Genomic DNA, 10,973 nt, shown 5'->3' on the forward strand with positions numbered 1-10,973 from the left:
GCACGCCCTTGGCACTGCTAAGGAGAGAATCCGCTCGGGTCGTCGTAAGCGAAATTCCGATAAATAGGAGTAACTCATGAACTGTATTTACTGATCATATGAACTCTCTCGGGGAACAAAGTTTCGTGAGTGTCTGTAGTTTGCTGATTCGGACTGTTCGTACTCTGTTGGCGGGAAAATGCCGATTCGGACGAAGAGAACGCCCAAAACGGAGCCATATGTTGAAGATAAGATGCTGGGGAAGAGGCGCATGAAGCCCGTGCCCACGAATAACGAACTTATAATGAATATTAACGAATTTTGGAGAAACCTTGCTGGGGAAAAGGCGCAGCAGAAGCTGTGACCTTTAGAAGAGGCACAACAGGTGCTGCGTCCTTTCCCGGGTTCGTCCCTATCTGGGTAAAAACCCGACTAAAGCCGTGTTTTGTTATTCATTTCAAAACACAAACATTTCATTTCTTTACAAAAACTCAACCAAATTCCGTCAAAATTTGATCAAATCTTGCCATAAATCATGACTAATCAAGGTATGTGTCTTGTACTTGCTTTATTTTGTGTTTGAGTCTTGATTTTGGGTCGAAAATTAGGGTTTATGTACCCTTTTATTTCGAAAAATTTGGGCTTGCATCTCAAATGGATTCGCCTCATGAAATTGACATTAGAAATGAGCAATTGACCATGCTAGGAACACAACCATGTATTTCTTTCGAATTTTCGTTAAGTATTAAGGATTTGAGAGCGAAATGTGACGGTTTCTCTGCTAAGTCGTAAAACCCTTCGAAAATGGCCTTATATTAGCCCATTTTTGATGAAGCTTGATGTTTTGGAACCCTTGAGTAATGGGTAAACTTGCTATCATGCCGGATTTTTGATTTGTGACAACTTCTCCGGGACACTTTTGTGTGGCATACTTGTTATTGTAGCGAAATGCTGCCGAATTGTAGGCTCAAACCCGTAACTAGGCTCAAACTTAGACTTGTCTTGACCCATAGTACCACGTGTGTGGTTGGACTTTGGAAATTATGGCCAAAGATGGCCAGAAAGACCGCTTTTAAACGCTTGAAAATGCTTGAAAATACGCTTAGCGTTGCTTTGTTTACTTTGATTTGATGAGGACGTTCCTTCTACGTCGGGGAGAGACCCCATGGAGACTGACGTTGAGCCTTCAACTGTTGAGGAAATGGAAGAAGATGTAGAGGAGGAGGCCGCGCAGAGGGCCAACCTAGGACACGAGGTGGTTGTCAGCTTGCAGGAGCACCAGAGTGGGCCAAGAAATGGGATGGTAGACATCTCATTTGGGCAGCGGAGAGTAACTTGTCGTACAAGACGGCAAGGAGCATGGTAAGCTTTTATCTCGTTATTTCGTTATTTATTTATTTCTTATCGTTTCTTATTTATTCATTTCTTATCATTTCTATGTTTAAGAAAGCTTTCTTTTGAATTGATGCATGAGGCCAGGAACATGAGGTCCTTCTCCGGTTACATGACGATGATGGACGCCTTCGGGAAGCTGACGGAGGAGGAGAAGGCCATCATCGAGCGAGGAGCCTTCAGTGCCTTGGTATGAGGCTAGAGGGAGATCAAGGAGAGGAAGATTCGGGCTAACCGCAGCCTGATTTGAGCCTTTGTTGATCGGTTCTGGGACACGACCTCGACTTTTCATATGCCTTTTGGAGAGATCGGGGTCACTTTAGAGGACTACGGCATGATTTTGGGTCTGCCATGTGGAGAGGAGCCGTTGGTGTGGGCGCCAATGGCCATGAGGGTGGATTCGGCCGAGGCGAGGAGTTTGGTTGGTTGGAACCTGGCTGCGGGCGCGGCCCAGGTTCTTGGTTTGGTGCCGAGTACCTACTTTAGGGACTACTTCGGCGGTAGGGTTCCGGCGAGGGTGCGGATGGATGGACGCATGGTGCCTCCACCACCTTGTACTGTTGAGCAGCGGGCCCGTTTGTGGTTGTGGCGGTTCTTGTCTTCGATTTACCTCGGAGATAAGCAGGAGAGGCTGTCAACAAAGCTTCTTCCGTTTCTTGCTGACTTGAGTAGCCTAGGTCGTTGGGACTGAGTTACTCCTAGCTTTGCGGTCCTCACCCGTTACATGAGGGCCATGATTCTTCCGGAGCTGATGGAGAATGGGACTTCTCCTGCCACTGTTGCTCCGGGACTCCTATTGAAGGTATGAACCTTCCTTGAAAATATGAAAGATCATTTTTGAAAATAATGAAAGATCATTTTTTTTTACTTTTTTATATAAAATGATTTGTAATCATTATTATTTTGTCTGCAGGCATGGGTGTACTCTTACTTTCCTAGCTTTGCACCCACGAGGGCAGCGGACGTGCCGAGAGCGTACCCTGTTGTGAGGGACTGGATCGTGTGTCGTCAGAAGAGTCAGCGGTCTTCTTACGATGTTTGTCGGAGGGGCGTGAATCCCCTGGGCTTAGACAGCGTAAGTGTCTTCAATTTTCATTTCATTTTTCTTTTTTATTTGGAGACAATCATAGGAATGACCCTTCGTTCCCTTGCTTTAGTGGGTGCCCCGGCCCTGGGAGAGCTACTCTGGGGCTCCAGCCTTTGTAGCTAAGGTTCTCCGTCCCCGGAGTTCGAGTAGTCTGCTGCTGACGACGCCCATGAGGCATGTGTGGTACTTGGGTGAGGGTTTGACTCGGCAGTTTTCTCGTGACGCCTTTACGGTTCCTATAGATCCTCCACGGACGATGTTTAGGGACACTTCAGAGGCTGAGAGGATAGCTGACCTGGATGGTGCGAGCGGTGACACCCTCCTCCTCCCTGGTGAGGAGTACGCTGAGTTTGTTCGCCAGAGGCTGGCGTACTGGCCGATCGTGGTAAGCATTTTTACTCATTTTTGACAAATATGATAAATGATGAATGATTAGCAAATCATGAGCCACTTGAGTTTTGCAGGAGATCAAGGTTGCGGGCGTCGAGCCTCTAGCTTTTCCAGAGACGTTGGAGTATACTGACTCAGCGGGCATGACGGTGATGTGACTCTTAATTGCGCACATTTAGTCCCCTAATTGAACCTATTTTGCATACTAATATAGCATTTCATGGCCATTTTATCCGTCAATTCCTTTCTATTTTGCTATCATATTGCATTTTATATGTCTTGTAGGAAAGAAGGTAATGAGGCGGAATTCCCGTCTCTCTCGCGCATATTCGGAAGCTTGTTGACGATCTTGGATGGACTAGTATGAAGAGGAGGCAAGAATGATGACCAAGGATATAGGAATAAAGATTATATAGAAGGATCATAGACTTAAAAGCAAGAAAAAGGGAAACAGCAGCTCAACCCGCTCGAGTCAATCTCAACCCGCTCGGGTAGAGGCTCAGGATGGGCGTTTTTCACTCGGGACGAGCGGATTCCCTTACAGGACCAAGCATGCTTCAGGCCAGGACGCGCAGATTTCCTTGGGAGTTGGTACTCAGTCCGCGCATGTCCCTTGAGACTTGCAAAGCTCTATTCAATACTTAAGCATTGTTATTTACTAATTTACCCTTGCTTAACCTAATGATGTACCACTATATATACTCCATTTGTAATAATCAAGAGACTAAGCCCTCTTAGTGGAGGCAAACCTTCCTTATATTAGATTAGGAGTAGATTAGAATAGATTAATCTCAATCATTCCACATTAATCTTTCCTTTATCATTGTTCAAGTTTATTATTGGGTAATTGAAGATTATTGGGTTATTATTGGAGAATTGACAACTCTCCATCAATCAATCAAGTTTTCTTCTATTATTCTTTCTTTTCCAATTGTTCATCTTAAGTTTGGTATAATCTCTTTACTCTCTACTTTTTATTGTTTATTTCCTTACTCTTTAATCATGTTTATACTTGTTGTGATGAATGACACCATTGATAACATGTTTTCCATGATAATGAGTGAGTAGTTACTTTACTAGGACTAGTGGGGGATTAGGGGAGTTAATCATGGGATATATTTATGCTGAATGAGTTCATATGAATGCTTGCTTATTGTTCTTCAATTTATGCACATATCATGTTTGATGAAATGCTTGATTGACAACCTAGCATGTTTCTCTTATCTTTTCAACAAGGCTTGTAAGATGTAAACCAACTCAAGCCTTGTTAGACCTTGCATGTTGTTGAGTAGGGAAACCCAAGTCGACTTGTAGGTGTTGTAAAGTCTTATCTGACTCGGCCCCGAGACGTAAGTTTCCCTAGGAATTAGTTTGTTAGACTATGCATGTTGTTTGATAGGAAGAATTAAGTCGATTGTAGGTGTTGTAAAGTCGTGAATGACACAGCTCCGGGACCCAAATATTCCTATGAATTATAAGACATGAACTAACTCAATTTCAACAACAATAATAATTGATTGCTTCTATATAACTCATTTATGCTATCTTACCATGATTCCCTTATGATCCCATGACATCCTAGTATCTTTATCATTTGTTTACATCCTTTTATTTGTTGCTTATTTTACCTTATTGCTTTCATTAGTTTAGAATCTTCAACCCATTTCAATTGTGACAACCTTAAGTGCAACTACAATTAGATTGAACAATTCGAGTATCCCCGTCCTATGGGTTCGACCCCGACTTGCTTGCTATACTAGTAGTTGGGTATAAATGTGTTTGATGGAGTACAACGACAGGCTCCATCAAAATGGCGTCGTTTCCGGGGACGGTGTTTTGTATTTGAATCGTTCTTTTGTGTAGTTTTAGTTGTACTTCTTCTTGAGGAGCCTTGGTTCCTTGGGAATTTCGTTTCTTGTGCTTTAACATTGAGGAACTTGTTCCTCAAGGTCCGTTCTTACCGTTTTATTGTAGTTTCCATGCTTGTAGTTGTTTCCTTGTCTTAGCTATGATGATGGCCCAAGGCTTGGTACATGGAGTATGTGGTGGATCTTTTGAGTATGACTACAATGGGTATGGGGAGTTTGAGGAGCAAGTCAATACAAACCTACCTTACTACTCATACAATGAAAATCCTAACTACTATCCCAACTTTTCCCACCAAAACCCCCACGTCCAATATCCACAACAACTACCCTCCCTATACCCACTTTACAATGAATTACAAATGCCACAATATGACCATTTTCACACCCACACACAACAAGAAGATGAGATGAACTTTGACATTCAAAGTATGGTTCTCCAAATGATAGGAGACCAACAAAATTTCTTCACACAAATTCTAGAAGAGAGCTAAAATAGGGACAATGTTCTCCAAAGCATTGTTACCCATGGTGAGGAGTTGGCAATTCGAATTGCCCAAATGAAGGCAACCCAAGCAAACACTCCCCACCAATCCTTGAGGATTGACCATGACTGTGAATTTGAGGCAATGACCTTTGATGAAGAAGATGTGAAGTGGGAAGAGCCAATCTCCTTGAGCTCTTTTGAGTATGAAAGTGTGGTATTTGATGAAGAATATATGAGGTTTAGTAAGCCAAATACTCTTAGCCTTTGTGAGTATGAGGGTGTGTCATTTGATGTGGACATTAAGGTGTTGGAGAAAGAGTTAATGCAAAGGAGTGAAGCCCCTATATATGATTCGTATGGAGATAGCGATGATGACAAGCATATGGAAGAAGCTTACGCGGAATATGTGTCTTGCAAGGACTTATGGAATGAAGAAGAGGAATGGAGTTGTGAGATTGCCTCACTTGAGGAGCCCATCCTTTAGAAATTTGAGGTATGCTTCCATGAAGAAGATGAATGCCTCTTTCCTATTGACCATGAAGTTCTTTTCGCACCCACCATGGAACCTATGATTGTTGGAGATGATATGGTAAACCTTCTCCATAAGGTCAAATTGTTGTATAAAAGTTACTTGGTGGAGAAGCTCAAGAACAAAGCTATGAATGAGCTTACTTGTGGAGACTTGGCACCCACAATCTCAATTCCTAAGCTATCCCGTCATCAATGTTATGAGAATTCTCCTTCTATTCTTGAAGGATTGATAAATCTGAATGCTATCATCATCACCATATTTGAGGGAGACAGGAGAGAATGGAAGCCTCCCGATGACAAGAATTGTAAGCTTGCTAATTTGGAGAGCCAAAAAGGCTATGGTGAAAAGGCCAAAGAGAAGGGGAGAAATTTCAATAAGAAGCCCCTTATGGAGGATTGGCTCTTTTTGAAGTGGCCAAGGTCCTACTTATGCTTATTTGAGGCCTATTCAAAAGCTTTTGATCGGTTGCTAAGAACATTGAGCTCCATGGATAATGGAATTTGCCATTTGACTTAGTTTGGTGGAGTCCTATCTCAAACCACCATTTGTAATATACATTCATTTAGTACAATCTTGCATGCATTCATCGCATGAGAGATGAAAATGAGGGATCCCATATTTTGATTGAGCATTTTTGAAGGAAATTGATGAAAATGAGAAGGTAGAAAATGTAAAAGAAATGAAGAAAATGGAGAATTTGGGCTTGTGAACATCTTTGTTATCATTAAAAAGGTGTTGGGTCAAAATTGCTTGAAATCCGTGCGTCCCGAGCACAACTCGCGTGAGTTGAAGACCAAGGAAAGAAAGAATTCTTCCTGTAAGAGAATATGGGCGTTTTTCTGAGAAAAAGCGCGTCCCAGAGCTTCAGCCCGAGCGGGTCAGAATCAACTCGAGCGGGTTGAGGCTGAACTCGAGCGGGTTACATTTGACTCAAGCGGATTGACCCTGAAATTCATTTTTTTTCTCTCATTTGGTTCGTATCATTGCTATGTATGCATCCTATCTACCATCTTCATCTCCTGTCATGATTGTAAGAACCTTTTCTTTCCGTATCTCTCATGTATAGTTGCATTGTAATATATCTCACATGATTAGATTAGTTTGCATTATATATATCTCACATGATTCATATAGTTAGTTGCATATAGACTAGAATTCATGCATAGTCACTAATGACCCAACCTCATTTCTCCAACACTAGAAATAGTGCTTAAATCGGTTTGGGGAGGTTTGATCATAGGTGAGAACATTGATGTGACCATAATTGGCGCATATTTAGCCCCCGAATTACCATTGTTTCCATGATTTTTAGTGCCTATTTGGGTCATTTCTTATCTTTAGTTCTTTGTTTTGCATATTCTTTGAGATTTTGATCCCTTGGTAGGAAAGGAGTGAGAATCTTGCATTTTCATGGCAAAACGAGGCTAAATTGATTGTATTCAATGACCAAGCATCAAGAAGAGACAAGACTAGAAGGCCTTTGTACATATCATAGTAGAAGAGCAATGTTGAGAAAGGATCCTTGCGTCCCCAAGGAAATCCCCAAGGAATTTATGAAGAAAAGGGAAGAAAAAGAAGAAGAATTGACGCTGACCAACAATCCGAACGGATTGCAGACAATCCGTCCGTCCGTCCTCAACAATCCGAGCGTCCCTCCTTGGAATCCGCTCGGATTCCCCAAGACAATCCGAGCGTCCCTCTCCTGAATCCGCTCGGATTGCCCAGCCCAAATCCGGCCGTCCCGACTCTAATCCGCACGGATTTGATGCAAAGACGGATTTCATTCTTCAAGCTACGAAAAGAGAAGCCCTTCTCTCAGAAAATACCGGGTCCTCCTTGCTCAACTTAAAAAGTGTAATTACTAGTTTAGCCCTTAGTTAACCCTAATGCATCCTCCCTAATTTTCACTATAAATACCCCATTAGTCTAATTAGAGGAGCATGTTCTTCTTATCAATAATTAGTGTAGTTAATATCAATCAAATCTCTCTTCAATATTGTAATCAAGTATTAATCAAGTTTTAATCCAAGTTTTAGTTCTTTAATCTCTCTCTTGTTCTTCCTTTATTTTGGGTAATTGAAGATTATTTGGGTTATTATTGGGAGATTGACAACCTCTCAATCTAGGATTCAAGTACTTCTATTATTCTTGCTTTATTATTGGAATCGTTAGTAGGTATAATCTCTTAATCCCTTTTTAATTATTGTTAATTACTTTCATTTATTCATCATGTTTCATTATGTTAGTATGATTGACAACCTTTCTAGCATGATCAACATGATAATGAGTGAGTAGTCTCTTAGCTAGGGTTTAATGGGTGATTAGGGAAACCAACATGGGGAATGATTCATGCTTAAATCAATATGCTTTCATATCTTATTTGCTTGCTTGTTTTGATCTTAATACATGCACATGTTATATTTGATGAAATGCTAAGCCTATGAATCCTTGCATTTACTATCATCTTCTATCCTTTCAACTTGACTTGTAAGACATAACCCAACTCGAGTCTTGTTAGACCATGCATGTGTTGAGTAGGAAAGATTAAGTCGACTTGTAGGTGTTGTACAATCTAATCGATTCGGCTCCGGGACCCAAACTTTCCTAGGATTGTAAAATATAACCCAACTCAATCCATCACAACAATAATTGCTTGCTTATAATTTGAGAACATGTTTGTATGATCATATCCCATGATTCCCCTATGAACCCATGACACCCTAGTGCTTTTAATCAATTGTTTACACCCCTTATTTTATTCATCTTGCTAGTTTATTTTCATTGTTATTTTAGTTTAGTGACCTTCTACATCAACCCAATTTGTGACACCCCCTAGACACTACTAGTTACAATAGAATTCTCATTTCAATACCCGTCCCTTGGGATCCGACCTTTACTTGCCTCTTTACTAATTGTAGAGTTGTTTGTGAAGTATAAATTGTGTTTTGTATCGACCATTGACCAACGACCACATATACTTAGTTGTGAACACGAAATGGCCTCGATCAAAAATGGCGCCGTTGCCGGGGACGGTGTTTAATTGATTTAAGACTTCTTTTATTGTTATTAGTTGTGTCTTTTTCACCTTGGGGAAGTAAAACTCCTCAAGGTTTGTTCTAATTGTTTTCGAGTTGTTTGATATTTTGCATGTCTAGAAGGTTACAAAGTGATTTGTTACCTTTTGACAGTGAAATCGAAAGAACCTTGACGAATAATAGGAGACTTGTTAGGAGGAATTTGAGAGGTGTTGGTGAAGTTGTTCAACCCACTAGTGAGTTTGTCAATCCTTTCGCAATAGAAGGAGAAGAAAACCCATTACACAATATCCCACAAAATCCACCTACAATGCCTAAATTCTCGTCACACTCTATACCCACCGAGGAGAATCTACCAAATGGTAATCCTACACCGCAACATCTCACCGGTAATTTTATTGCCAAGTCCGCCTTCATCCAACTAGTTGAAAGGAGCCAATTCGGGGGAATGCCTAGTGAGGACCCTCATTCTCATATGGAAACCTTTTGCGATTATTGTGATGCTATCTCTCAAACGGGCGTGACTCAAGACCAAATAAGATGGGTCTTATTTCTTTTTTCGTTAATCGGCACCGCAAAGCAATGGTTGAAGGGCCTTGATAAGGCCACCCTTGGAATAGATTCTTGGAAGAAGTTAGCTCTAGCTTTCTACAAAAAATTCTACCCACCGGAAAAGACTAACATGCTAAGAGCTCAAATTACGGGTTTTAAGCAAAGGGATGAAGAATCTTTGTATGAAGCTTGGGAGCGGTTCAAAGGTATTTGTCGCTCATGTCCTCACCATGGACTTAGCGAATGGTTTTTAGTGCAACAATTTTGGAATGGTTTATATGAAGATTCAAGGAACATTCTCAATATGGGATCAAATGGAATGTTCACCGAAGTTGATGACAATCAAACATGGAACAAGATTGAGGAAATGGCGGTCCATAATTCACAATATAGTAGACCTCGCAAGGCTACTAGAGGAGGAAAGCATGAAGTGGACTCCGTTACTCAATTGGGTGCTCAACTTAGTGCTCACATTGACACAATCAACTTGAAGTTTGAACAAGCTATGGCTAGACTTGAGGAAAACTCAAAAACATCAAAGCATCATGTCAATGCCATGACGGCATCCTCATCAATCCCAAATGGGATATGTGAGAATTGTGGAACTTTGGGTCATGACCCAAGTGAGTGTAGGGGAACAACCGAACAAGTTAATGCTTTCCAAGCTTACAAAAGTGGTACCCCTTATTCAAATTTTTACAATGAAAACACCAAGTTCCATCCAAATCTCTCATACAAAAGCCAAAATGTTCAAAACCCTCAAACAACATACACTCCACCACCCATGAGAAATCAAAATCAAAGACCCTTTTACAATCAAAACCAAGGTTACCAAAATCAAAATCCATACAATCATCAAAATGACCAAGGTTTTGATGTCCAAAAAGCGGTCCTCCAAATGCAAAAGAATCAACAAGAATTTTTCACTCAAATGCAAAAAGATAGCCAAGCAAAAGACACCACCATCAACAACATTCTAGCTCACACCAAGATGTTGGAAACACAATTGACTCAACTAGCATCTTCAAGCTCACAAAGACAAAAGGGGCAATTACCACCTCAAAGTAATCCCCCTAGACATGAAACGGTTAGTGCCATTCACTTGAGAAGTGGTACAAGATATGAGGCACCGAAGGAGCAAGTTGAGAATGAAGTTGTGAAAGCTAGTGAAAATGAAGTTGTTGTGCAAAGCCCCAAAGAAGGGGAATCATCAAAAGAAGAAAGTTCAAAGAAAAATGAAGACAAAGCCAAAGAGAAGGAGCCCATTGTGATTAGACTTCCTTTTCCAAGTCGTCAAGCCAAGCCCAAATTTGATGATCAACTTGGAAAGTTCATGGAGATTGTGAAGAACTTAGAAGTCTCAATTCCTTTTACGGAATTAATCAATCACGTACCGGCCTATGCAAAGTACATGAAAGATATCCTCACAAAGAAGAAGTCGATCCGGAAACTTGAGACTATCGCCTTCACTAAGGTGAGTAGTGCAATACTTCAAGGGAGTTCACCTCCAAAGTTAAAGGATCCGGGAAGCTTCTCAATACCGTGTACCATTGGCGACACGACGGTCAACAAAGCCTTATGTGATCTAGGGGCTAGTGTGAGTGTCATGCCGTACTCGGTGAGTAAAAGGTTGGGAATGGGAGAGCTTAAATGC

The 10,973-nt window shown here is 41.2% G+C and overlaps 1 non-coding gene across 1 annotated transcript; it reads right to left on the reverse strand.

Moving 5' to 3' along the window:
* Positions 1-9,449: 9,449 nt before the first annotated feature.
* Positions 9,450-9,556, reverse strand: LOC141616371 (small nucleolar RNA R71). Its single transcript, XR_012530723.1, has one exon. It is a non-coding gene; the product is annotated as a small nucleolar RNA R71 (small nucleolar RNA).
* Between the last annotated feature and the right edge of the window lie 1,417 nt (positions 9,557-10,973).

Source organism: Silene latifolia, chromosome 11, assembly GCF_048544455.1.
Source record: "Silene latifolia isolate original U9 population chromosome 11, ASM4854445v1, whole genome shotgun sequence".
Classification (NCBI taxonomy): Eukaryota; Viridiplantae; Streptophyta; class Magnoliopsida; order Caryophyllales; family Caryophyllaceae; genus Silene; species Silene latifolia.